This window comes from Stenella coeruleoalba (assembly GCF_951394435.1).
Source record: "Stenella coeruleoalba genome assembly, chromosome: 21".
Lineage (NCBI taxonomy): Eukaryota > Metazoa > Chordata > Mammalia > Artiodactyla > Delphinidae > Stenella > Stenella coeruleoalba.
In genome coordinates, this window is record NC_137167.1 from 16,186,284 (window position 1) to 16,196,873 (window position 10,590).

Here is a 10,590-nt window from a genome sequence, read left to right on the forward strand (position 1 = left end):
TGAACATTGGGGTGCATGTATCTTTTTGAATTATGGTTTTCTCAGGGTATATGCCCATTAGTGGGATTACTGGGTCATATGGTAATTCTGTTTTTCATTTTTTAAGGAACCTCTATATTGTTCTCCATAGTAGCTGTATCAATTTACATTTCCACCAACAGTGCAAGAGGGTTCCCTTTTCTCCACACCCTCTCCAGCATTACTTGTTTGTAGATGTTCTGATGATGCCCATTCTAACTGGTGTGAGGTGATACCTCACTGTAGTTTTTTTTTTTTTTTTTTTTTTTGCGGTACGTGGGCCTCTCACTGTTGTGGCCTCTCCTGTTGCGGAGCACAGGCTCCAGACGCGCAGGCTCAGCGGCCATGGCTCACGGGCCTAGCCGCTCCGCAGCATGTGGGATCTTCCCAGACCGGGGCATGAACCCGTGTCCCCTGAATCGGCAGGTGCCACCAGGGAAGCCCCCTCATTGTAGTTTTGATTTGCATTTCTCTAATAATTAGTGATGTTGAGCAGCTTTTCATGTGCTTCTTGGCCACCTGTATGTCTTCTTTGGAGAAATGTCTATTTAGGTCTTCTGCCCATTTTTGATTGGGTTTTTTTTTTTTTTTTACAACTTTATTGGAGTATAATTGCTTTACAATGGTGTATTAGTCTCTGCTTCATAACAAAGTGAATCAGTTATACATATACATATGTTCCCATATGTCTTCCCTCTTGTGTCTCCCTCCCTCCCACCCTCCCTATCCCACCCCTCTAGGTGGTCACAAAGCACTGAGCTATCTCCCTGTGCTATGCGGCTGCTTCCCACTAACTAGCTATTTTACATTTGGTAGTGTATATATGTCCATGCCACTCTCTCAACTTGTCACAGCTTACATTTCCCCCTCCCCTTATCCTCAAGTCCATTCTCCAGTAGGTCTGAGTCTTTATTCCCATCTTACCCCTAGGTTCTTCATGACAATTTTTTTTCTTAGATTCCATATATATGTATTAGCATATGGTATTTGTCTTTCTCTTTCTGACTTACTTCAGTCTGTATGACAGACTGTAGGTCCATCCACCTCACTAAAAAAACTCAATTTCGTTTCTTTTTATGGCTGAGTAATATTCCATTGTAGATATGTGCCACATCTTCTTTATCCATTCATCTGATGATGGACACATAGGTTGCTTCCATCTCCTGGCTATTGTAAATAGAGCTGCAATGAACATTTTGGTACATGACTCTTTTTGAGTTATGGTTTTCTCAGGGTATATGCCCAGTAGTGGGATTTCTGGGTCATATGGTATTTCTATTTGTAGTATTTTAAGGAACCTCCATACTGTTCTCCATAGTGGCTGTACCAGTTCAGATTACCACCAGCAGCGCAAGAGTGTTCCCTTTTCTCCACATCCTCTCCAGCATTTATTCTTTCTAGATTTTTTGATGATGGCCATTCTGACCGGTGTGAGATGACATCTCATTGTAGTTTTGATTTGCATTTCTCTAATGATTAATGATGTTGAGCATTCTTTCATGTGTCTGTTGGCAATCTGTATATCTTCTTTGGAGAAATGTCTGTTTAGGTCTTCTGCCCATTTTTGGATTGGGTTGTTTGTTTTTTTTGTTATTGAGCTGCATGAGCTGCTTGTAAATTTTGGAGATTAATCCTTTGTCAGTTGCTTCATTTGCAAATATTTTCTCCCATTCTGAGGGTTGTCTTTTGGTCTTGTTTATGGTTTCCTTTGGTGTGCAAAAGCTTTTAAATTTCATTAGGTCCCATTTGTTTATTTTTGTTTTTATTTCCATTTCTCTAGGAGGTGGGTCAAAATGGATCTTGCTGTGATTTATGTCCTAGAGTGTTCTGCCTATGTTTTTTTCTAAGAGTTTGATAGTTTCTGGCCTTACATTTAGGTCTTTAATCCATTTTGAGCTAATTTTTGTGTAAGGTGTTAGGGAGTGGTCTAATCTCATACTTTTACATGTACCTGTCCGGTTTTCCCAGCACCACTTACTGAAGAGGCTGTTCTTTCTCCACTGTACATTCCTGCCTCCTTTATCAAAGATAAGGTGACCTTATGTGCGTGGGTTTATCTCTGGGCTTTCTATCCTGTTCCATTCATCTATATTTCTGTTTTTGTGCCAGTACCGTACTGTCTTGATTACTGTAGCTTTGTCGTATAGTCTGAAGTCAGGGAGCCTGATTCCTCCAGCTCCGTTTTTCGTTCTCAAGATTGCTTTGGCTATTCGGGGTCTTTTGTGTTTCCTTACAAAATATGAAATTTTTTGTTCTAGTTCTGTGAAAAATGCCATTGATAGTTTGATAGGGATTGCACTGAATCTGTAGATTGCTTTGGGTAGTAGAGTCATTTTGACAATGTTGATTCTTCCAATCCAAGAACATGGTATATCTCTCCATCTATTTGTATCATCTTTAATTTCTTTCATCAGTGTCTTATAATTTTCTGCATACAGGTCTTTTGTCTCCTTAAGTAGGTTTATTCCTAGATATTTTATTCTTTTTGTTGCAATGGTAAATGGGAGTGTTTTCTTGATTTCACTTTCAGATTTTTTCATCATTAGTGTATAGGAATGCAAAAGATTTCTGTGCATTAATTTTGTATCCTGCTACTTTAGCAAGTTCATTGATTAGCTCTAGTAGTTTTCTGGTGGCATCTTTAGGATTCTCTATGTATAGTATTATGTCATCTGCAAACAGTGACAGCTTTACTTCTTCTTTTCCGATTTGGATTCCTTTTATTTCCTTTTCTTCTCTGATTGCTGTGGCTAAAACTTCCAAAGCTATGTTGAATAATAGTGGTGAGAGTGGGCAACCTTGTCTTGTTCCTGATCTTAGTGGAAATGGTTTCAGTTTTTCACCATTGAGGACGATATTGGCAGTGAGTTTGTCATATATGGCCTTTATTATGTTGAGGAAAGTTCCATCTGTGCCTACTTTCTGCAGGGTTTTTATCATAAATGGTTGTTGAATTTTGTCGAGAGCTTTCTCTGCATCTATTGAGATGATCATTTGGTTTTTCTCCTTCAGTTTGTTAATATGGTGTATCACGTTGATTGACTTGTGTATATTGAAGAATCCTTGCATTCCTGGAATAAACCCCACTTGATCATGGTATATGATCCTTTTAATGTGCTGTTGGATTCTATTTGCTAGTATTTTGCTGAGGATTTTTGCATCTATGTTCATCAGTGATATTGGCCTGTAGTTTTCTTTCTTTGTGACATCTTTGTCTGGTTTTGGTATCAAGGTGATGGTGGCCTCGTGGAATGAGTTTGGGAGTATTCCTCCCTCTGCTATATTTTGGAAGAGTTTGAGAAGGATAGTTGTTAGCTCTTTTCTAAATGTTTGATAAAATTCGCCTAGGTTGTTTTTTTAACATTGAGCTGCATGAGCTGTTTATATATTTTGGAGATTACTCCTTTGTCCATTGATTCGTTTGCAAATATTTTCTCCCATTCTGAGGGTTGTCTTTTCATCTTTTTTGTAGTTTCCTTTGCTTTGCAAAGGCTTTTAAGTATCATTAGGTCGCATTTGTTTATTTTTGTTTTTATTTCCATTACTCTAGGAGGTGGATCAAAAAAGATCTTGCTGTGATTTATGTCAGAGAGTTCTTCCTATGTTTTCCTCTAAGAGTTTTATAGTGTCTGGTCTTACATTTAGGTCTCTAAATCATTTTGAGTTTATTTCTGTGTATGGTGTTAGGGAGTGTTCTAATTTCATTCTTTTACACGTAGTTGTCCAGTTTCCCCAGCACCACTTATTGAAAAGACTGTCTTTTCTCCATTGTATATCCTTGTCTCCTTTATCATAGATTAGCTGACCATAGGTGCGTGGGTTTACCTCTGGGCTTTCTATCATGTTCCATTGATCTATATTTCTGTTTTTGTGCCAGTACCATATTGTCTTGATCACTGTAGCTTTGTAGTGTAGTCTGAAGTCAGGGAGTCTGATTCCTCCAGCTCCGTTTTTTTTTTCCCCTCAAGACTGCTTTGGCTGTTTGGGGTCTTTTGTTTCTTCATACAAGCTGTAAAATGATTTTTTGTTCTAGTTCTATAAAAAAAATGCCATTGGTAATTTGATAGGGATTGCATTGAATCTGTGGATTGCTTTTGGTAGTATAGTCATTTTCACAATAATGATTCTTCCTATCCAAGAACATGTTATATCTCTCCATCTGTTTGTATCATCTTTAGTTTCTTTCAACAGTGTCTTAGAGTTTTCTGCATACAGGTCTTTTGTCTCCCTAGGTAGGTTTATTCCTAGGTATTTTATTCTTTTTGTTGCAGTGGTAAATGGGAGTGTTTCCTTAATTTCCCTTTCAGATTTTTCATCATTAGTGTATAGGAATGCAAGAGGTTTCTGTGCATTAATTTTGTATCCTGCAACTCTACCAAATTGTTTGATTAGCTCTAGTTGTTTTCTGGTGGCGTCTTTAGGATTCTCTATGTATAGTATCATGTCATTTGTAACCAGCGACAGTTTTACTTCTTCTTTTCCAATTTACATTCCTTTTATTTCTTTTTCTTCTCTGATTGCTGTGGCTAGGACTTCCAAAACTATGTTGAATAAGAGTGGCGTGGGAGGACATCCTTGTCTTGTTCCTGATCTTAGAGGAAATGCTTTCAGTTTTTCACCATTGAGAATGATGTTTGCTGTGGGTTTATCATATATGGCCTTTATTATGTTGAGGGAAGTTCCCTCTATGCCCACTTTCTGGAGAGTTTTTATCATAAATGGGTGTTGAATTTTGTCAACTTTTTTGCATCTATTGAGATGAGCATATGGTTTTTATTATTTGTAAATATGGTGTATCACATTGATTGATTTGCATACATTGAAGAATCCTTGCATCCCTGGGATAAATTTCACTTGATCATGGAGTATGATCCTTTTCATTTGTTGTTGGGTTCTGTTTGCTAGTATTTTGTTGAGGATTTTTGCATCTATATTCATCAGTGATATTGGTCTGTAATTTTCTTTTTTTGTAGTATCTTTGCCTGGTTTTGGTATCAGGGTGATGGTGGCCTCATAGAATGAGTTTGTGAGTGTTCCTTCCTCTGCAATTTTTTGGAAGAGTTTGAGGAGGATGGGTGTTAGCTCTTCTCTAAATGTTTGATAGAATTCACCTGTGAAGCCGCCTGGTCCTGGGCTTTTGTTTGTTGCAAGATTTTTAATCATAGTTTCAGTTTGATTACTTGTGATTGGTCTGTTCATATTTTCTATTTCTTCCTGGTTCAGTCTTGGAAGGTTATACCTTTCTAAGAATTTGTCCATTTCTTCCAGGTTGTCCATTTTATTGGCATAGAGTTGCCTGTAGTAGTCTCTTAGGATGCTTTGTATTTCTGTGGAGTCTGTTGTAACTTCTCCTTTTTCATTTCTAATTTTATTGATTTGAGTCCTCTCCCTCTTTTTCCTGATGAGCCTGGCTAATGATATATCAATTTTGTTTATCTTCTCAAAGAACCAGCTTTTAGTTTTACTGATCTTTGCTATTGTTTTCTTTGTTTCCATTTCATTATTTCTGCTCTTTATGATTTCTCTCCTTCTACTCACTTTGGGTTTTGTTTTTTCTTCTTTCTCTAGTTCCTTTAGGTGTAAGATTAGATTGTTTATTTGAGATGTTCCTTGTTTCTTGAGGTAGGCTTGTATTGCTATAAACTTCCCTCTTAGAACTGCTTTTGCTGCATACCATAGGTTTTGGATCGCTGTGTTTTCCTTGTCATTTGTCTCTAGATATTTTTTGATTTCCTCTTTGATTTCACTGATCTCTTGGTTATTTAGTAACGTGTTGTTTAGCCTCCATGTGTTTGTGTTTCTTCATTTTTTTCCCTGTAATTGATTTCTAATTTCATAGTGTTGTATTCAGAAAAGATGCCTGATATGATTTCAGTTTTCTTTAATTTACTGAGGCTTGATTTGTTACCGAAGATGTGATCTATCCTGGAGAATGTTCCGTGCTCACTTGAGAAGAAAGTATAATCTGCTGTTTTTGTATGGAATGTCCTATAAATATCAATTAAATCTATCCGGTCTACTGTATCATTTAAATCTTTTGTTTCCTTATTAATTTTCTGTTTGGATGATCTGTTCATTGGTGTAAGTGAGGTGTTAAAGTCCCCCACTATTATTGTGTTACTGTTGATTTCCTCTTTTATAGGTGTTAGCAGTTGCCTTATGTATTGAGGTGCCCCTAATTTGGGTGCATATATACTTAAAGTTGTTATATTTTCTTCTTAGATTGATCCCTTGATCATTATGTTGTGTTCTTCCTTGTCTCTTGTATCATTCTTTATTTTAAAGTCTATTTTATCTGATATGAGTATTGCTACTCCAGCTTTCTTTTGATTTCCATGTGCATGGAATATCTTCTTCCATCCCCTCACTTTCATTGTGTATGTGTCCCTAGGTCTGAAGTGGATCTCTTGTGGAGAGCATATATATGGGTCTTGTTTTTGTATCCATTCAGCGAGCCTGTGTATTTGGGTTGGTGCATTTAATCCATTCACATTTAAGGTAGTTATTGATATGTATGTTCCTGTTACCATTTTCTTAATTGTTTTGGGTTTGTTTTTGTAAGTCTTTTCCTTCTCTTGTATTTCCAGCCTAGAGAAGTTCCTTTAGCATTTGTTGTAGAGCTGGTTTGATGGTGCTGAATTCTCTTAACTTTTGCTTGTCTGTAAAGCTTTTGATTTCTCCATCGAATCTGAATGAGATCCTTGCTGGGTAGAGTAATCTTGGTTGTGGGTTCTTCCCTGTCATCATTTTAAATATGTCATGCCAGTCCCTTCTGACTTGTAGAGTTTCTGCTGATAAATCAGCTGTTAACCTTATGGGAGTTCCCTTGTATGTTATTTGTTGTTTTTCCCTTGCTGCTTTCAGTAATTTTTCTCTGTCTTTAATTTTTGCCCATCTGATTACTGTGTGTCTCGTCATGTTTTTCCTTGGGTTAATCCTCTATGGGACTCTCTGCATTTCCTGGACTTGGGTGGCTATTTCCTTTCCCATATTAGGGGAGTTTTCAACTATAATCTCTTCAAATATTTTCTCAGGCCCTTTCTCTCTCTCTCCTTCTGGGACGACGCATGTAATGCGAATGTTGTTGCGTTTAATGTCCCAGAGGTCCCTTAGGCTACCTTCATTTCTTTTCATTCTTTTTTCTTTATTCTGTTCTGCAGCAGTGAATTCCACCATTCTGTCTTCCAGATCACTTATCTGTTCTTCTGCCTCAGTTATTCTGCTATTGCTTCCTTCTAGTGTAGTTTTCATTTCAGTTATTGTATTGTTCATCTCTGTTTGCTTGTTGTTTTATTCTTCTAGGTCTTTTTTAAACATTTCTTGTATCTTCTTGTTCTTTGCCTCCATTCTTTTTCAGTCGTCCTGGATCATCTTCATTATCATTATTCTGAATTCTTTTTCTGGAAGGTTGCCTATCTCCACATTATTTAGTTGTTTTTCTGGGGTTTTATCTTGTTCCTTCATCTGGTACATAGCCCTCTGCCTTTTCATCTTGTCTGTCTTTCTGTGAATGTGTTTTTTGTTCCACAGGCTGCAGGATTGTAATTCTTCTTGCTTCTGCTGTCTGCCCTCTGGTGGATGAGGCTATCTAAGAGGCTTGTGCAAGTTTCCTGATGGGACGGACTGGTGGTGGGTAGAGCTGGCTGTTCCTCTGGTGGGCAGAGCTCAGTAAAACTTTAATCCGCTTGTCTGCTGATCTTTGGGGCTGGGTTCCGCCCTGTTGGTTCTTTGGCCTGTAGCGACCCAATGCTGGAGCCTACCCAGCTCTTTGGTGGGGCTAATGGCAGACTCTGGGAGGGCTCACGCCAAGGAGTACTTCCCAGAACTTCTGCTGCCAGTATCCTTGTCCCCGCAGTGAGACACAGCTACCCCCAGCCTCTGTAGGAGACCCTTCAACACTAGCAGGTAGGTCTGGTTCAGTCTCCTCTGGGGTTATTGCTCCTTCCCCTGGGTCCTGATGCGCACACTACTTTGTGTGTGCCCTCCAAGAGTGGATTCTCTGTTTCTCCCAGTCCTGTTGAAGTCCTGCAGTCAAATCTTGCTAGCCTTCAAAGTCTGATTCTCTAGGAATTCCTCCTCCCGTTGCCTGTCCCCCAGGTTGTGAAGCCTGACGTGGGGCTCAGAACCTTCACTCCACTGGGTGGACTTCTGTGGTATAAGTGTTTTCCAGTTTGTGACTCACCCACCCAGCAGTTATGGATGTGATATTATTGCCCCTCCTACCATCTCACTGCAGCTTCTCCTTTGTCTTTGGATGTGGGGTATCTTTTTTGGTGAGTTCCAGTGTCTTCCTGTCGATGATTGTTCAGCAGTTAGTTGTGATTCCAGTGCTCTTGCAAGAGGGAGTGAGAGCATGTCCTTGTACTCGGCCATCTTGAACCAATCTTCCATATCTTTAGTTTTCTGCCCCTTTTTAATGAATTCTGTGGATTTTTTCAAGTTTTTCTTTTAATTCGCCTATTAATTTTTCTCTTGTCATTGTGTTGTTTTCTGCTTCCACGTGTATTTTCCCCTAATTTTTATTACAAACTATAGGTCTGGGGAACCCCAAAGCTCTCCCAAATTATCTGAGTAGACCCTATATAATCACAAGGTTCCTTATAATCACATGATTGCCTCTTAGATTAGTCAGGGAGAGGGAGGTTGTGCTGTAGCAAACCCCTCTTGCTAAACCTGTTTAAATAATATATGTCAAATAGAATAGTCCATGACTGGGCTCAAGAAACAATCCACCTCTACAAGAGTCTCAGTTGGATTTTCAGACTTGTTCTCATTGCCTTTTTTGACAATCTAATTCCCTCACTTTGGGGCTTTTTACAAGAACTAGTATAACCATTTTATTTCTGGTACCTACCTGTGTTGCAGTTAGCCCATGCATCCTATCTTGAGCTTTAAATTCAGTTGCACAGCCATTGTCATGTCTTAATTAGACAACTTATCCTGCAGCATGGGAGCAGAAGGGACTAACTCCAGGCAAAAACAGACGTGTTATCCGGGCAACCCCCTCAGTAGTAAAATTTCGGCAGTGGTAAAGATGTGGGTATCTTGGACTAATGTCCTCCCTTCTGACTTTGGCTTTAGATAGAAGAGGGGAACTGGAAAAAGAAAAGGTTAAAAATATCCCATGACTGCTCTTAGCAGGAAGCTGGCCTGGCTCTAACACCTAGGATGTAGTGTTCTCTTGCCAGACATAAACAATTTCACAGAACACCCATGTCAGACAAGGTTATTCTAACCATGATAAAGCAAGGCAAAACCAAGACAACTCTGTAACCAACTCTGAGCACAGGGGGGAAAAAAAAGAACTCTGTGTAAACCATGATCATACCCAAACATCCCCTTCACTCTGCTAGCTATGTAACTGCTGCTTCTTTATCAACTATAGCTGTCCTCCATTCTTCTTGCCTTCTAAATAAAAAAGTATTGAGAGAATCATAGAATTGCCCCCTGCTTACTGAGGATGCCCAGTCAAGAGCAAAACCTGCTTGCTTACTTGAAACCTCCCCCAAATTACATCAGTCCAAATCCTATGAACAAGTCTCTTCTAACCCCCTGTACTGACATTCCTACAGTTCTCCATTGTGCTGTGGTCTCCTTTGTTACAACGAGTACCCCAAACCCCAACTTCATGTGACTGTGGTTGTTCCCAGTCATCTTTGACTCGATGACACTAAAATAACACTGTCAAAATTTCAAGGACATCAAAGAACAGAGGTTTATTTTTCATTTATGTTACATATTTATTGCAAATTGATAGGGAAGTTCTACTTCATGTTGCCCTCAATCTGGACAAGACAATAAATCTTCCAGTATCTTGGACGTCAGTGGTTGATGTGGAAGAACGAAAGGGGATGTACTGAATTGTGCATTTGCCTGTAAAGCTCCTGCCGAAAATCATATCCATTCACTTCCACACACATTTCATTGGCTAATTGACTTACTTAGAATAAGGAAAAGATCATCTTAATAGAGAACAATCATTTATTAATTTAAACATCTGCTTTAGAATGATTAGGATTTCTCCAGGAAACAAACTCTGAGAAGCAGACTTGTGAGCAGGAGTTTACTGAGGAGTCCTTTCAAATATATACCCTAAGTAAGTGCAAGAATCAGGACGGGGCAGAGGGAGCAGTTGAATTGCAATGTAGCTGTGAAAGACTCCACAGCTACTCCTCTGGGGAGATCTGGAGGTGGGATGGCCACTCCAAATTGAGTCAAGGGTCCAGGTTTTGTAGTGCAATATTCAGCAGTCATAAATGATGAGTTGGCACCCCTTGGCCGAAATCATTCCTGGAGAGGAAATTAACTGTTTGCCATCAGCCAATACTCCAGCAGCTGAGGAAATAATTGGTTTAGTTCTAAAGGTGGCATCTGGGAGGTGCACCCCAGCTTCCACTACTTCCCAACCCTTTTCTCACTCATATAGTGAGTTCATCTTATCTGGGAACAGCTCTTTGGGATAATGGTTGGTCTCTTCCTTTGGGGAAACTAAGAAGAGGAAGGTTAGTAAGACAAACTACAATCACTACTCCAGCTGGTCTCCAGGGTCGGTGTCTTATTGAGGTCCCAGAA

General features: G+C 39.2%; 1 protein-coding gene across 5 annotated transcripts in view; it reads left to right on the forward strand.

Annotated features, from left to right (window-relative positions):
* Window positions 1–10,590, forward strand: part of LOC307179626 (uncharacterized protein C8orf48) — a 219,028-nt gene that overhangs the window by 193,884 nt on the left and 14,554 nt on the right. The gene's annotated exons all lie outside the window — the stretch shown is intronic.